This window comes from Lucilia sericata, unplaced genomic scaffold (genome assembly GCF_015586225.1).
Source record: "Lucilia sericata isolate MDLA Ls3-8-SP2 unplaced genomic scaffold, ASM1558622v1 Contig004795F_arrow, whole genome shotgun sequence".
Taxonomy (NCBI): Eukaryota; Metazoa; Arthropoda; class Insecta; order Diptera; family Calliphoridae; genus Lucilia; species Lucilia sericata.
In genome coordinates, this window is record NW_023997353.1 from 16,901 (window position 1) to 19,591 (window position 2,691).

Genomic DNA, 2,691 nt, shown 5'->3' on the forward strand with positions numbered 1-2,691 from the left:
TAGTAGTTAGTTAGTTAGTTAGTTAGTTAGTTAGTTAGTTAGTAGTTAGTTAGTTAGTAGTTAGTTAGTAGTTAGTTAGTTAGTTAGTTAGTAGTTAGTTAGTTAGTAGTAGTTAGTTAGTTAGTAGTTAGTAGTTAGTTAGTTAGTTAGTTAGTAGTTAGTTAGTTAGTTAGTTAGTTAGTTAGTTAGTTAGTTAGTTAGTTAGTTAGTTAGTTAGTTAGTTAGTTAGTTAGTAGTAGTTAGTTAGTTAGTTAGTTAGTGGCTAGTTAAACTTTGGCCACGCCGAATCTTCTATACCTACCATCTGTCATGTATCGTACATTTATAGTGAATTTCAGTAGGACCAGAATATGAAATTGTATCTACATCTTTATAGTAAAGTGAACATTTGAGTGATTTCCGAATTAAAACACATGAATTCACAGGTGCTTACCATGCTCGCTCACAAATATCTACTTAAAAAAGCACTTACAATAAGGATTTAAAATGTTATTTCGTGCTTTATACATACAAATGCTGTAAAATAGATGAATCCGTCGATGTCTTACAAAGGGAATATTAAATTTAATATACCATTAACTTTTATGACCATGGTTATACAAAATCATCTACAGATGGTCTCTGCAGCAGTATTATATACATAAATTCCTCCTATAAATAACCGAAAACATATTCACAACAGCTCATTTACGTTAACATTATATAGGAGCAACATTCAAATCATGAAAACACTTAAACAATTAATTGTGGTTTTAATAATTTTTCAACTTAAGGAATCGCCACCAGTGGTTAAATCCATAAGAAGTCATATAACAAGCAATATTATATTGATTACAATGAAAAATATTTTCTTATTTCCTTAAATTTCAATATTTTAGTACACTTGGTTTGAGGCACTACATGAATGTTCCAACCAGTACATGACTTTGATCGCTATCGAGAGCAGCTTTAAATCCTAGGAAATACCCCGGGGTTTAAAAGAAAAGAAATCCAGCAGCAGGAACTTTATCAAGATAGAAAATATGTACAGCAAGAAATTTCAAAAGGAACAGCTGCAAATGGGAGATCTTATAAATCAATTGAGAGCAGATGATGGCATAACATACACCTTTATTTCTAATCGACTACACTAACAATTTTCAGGATTTGTTAACTTATGGATTCAAAACTAACGCTTTTTCTTCACATAATTCACCAAATGGACCACCTGAGTTCTGATACTTTTGCCAAACATTCGTCGATCATACTCAATAGTACATCTTGTGGTATATGAATATCCTTTGCGAAACAGTTTCCTTAATTTCTTTACCATTTTAAATGAAGTTTAAAAAATAATTGTTGCTATTTAATTTAATATAATGTAATACAATAGCAAAACAAAAAAGCTTAAAACATATAAAATCTTAAATACTTCCTAAAGTTTGAAAGAAAAGAAACAACAACAGTATATTTTTTTAAATGTGACAAATTATATTAACCACCACAAGGAACAGCGCCATCGTCTTGTCTTTAACTAAACTGTAACAGAAAATAACGTTGTTGCATGCAACCAAGAATGTTTGTTTAGTTTAACGTTAAAAAGGCGGGAATGAATGACCTACATTAGAAGATAATGAGATTTTTTTAACATTAAGATAAACAGGATAAGAAGAAGCTGAAATATATTTATACGCCAGTCATTAAACAGTACAAATGTAATGTTAAGAAGAATTGGGGAGGAGTTTAAAGTTACAGTCATTAAGTTTAAAAAAATGTTTAACATTTAAGAGAAATAGTTCTAGTAATCAAATGTATTTTACTATAATCATAGCTTAACCAAGACGTATGAGTAATAACTACCCCATATTGAGTTGAGTATGTTAATCATACGTCTTTCTAAAGAAAAGTCTATAGTTTGGAGAATAGAAAAACTTATAGTCTGGACAGTAGCAAAACTTATAGTCTCGATAGACTATAGTCTAGACTATAGAACAATCTATAGTCTGGACTAAAGTCTGTATTATAGTCTGGACAATAGTCTGGACTATGGAACAGTCTATAGTGTGGCCTATATAGACCAGTCCTATAGTCTGGACAATAGACCAGTCTATAGTCTGGACTATAGACCAGTCTATAGTCTGGACTATAGAACAGTCTATAGTCTGGACTATAGACCAGTCTATAGTCTGGACTATAGACCAGTCTATAGTCTGGACTATAGACCAGTCTATTGTCTGGACTATAGACCAGTCTATTGTCTGGACTATAGACCAGTCTATAGTCCTGGACTATAGACCAGTCTATTGTCTGGACTATAGACCAGTCTATAGTCTGGACTATAGACCAGTCTATAGTCTGGACTACAGACCAGTCTATAGTCTGGACTATAGACCAGTCTATAGTCTGGACTACAGACAGTCTAGTCTGGACTATAGACAGTCTATAGTCTGGACTATAGACCAGTCTATAGTCTGGACTAAGACAGTCTATAGTCTGACTATAGAGCAGTCTATAGTCTGGACTATAGAGCAGTCTATAGTCTGGACTATAGAGCAGTCTATAGTCTGGACTATAGAGCAGTCTATAGTCTGGACTATAGAGCAGTCTATAGTCTGGACTATAGAGCAGTCTATAGTCTGGACTATAGACAGTCTATAGTCTGGACTATAGACAGTCTATAGTCTGGACTATAGAAACCTATAGTTGGACTAT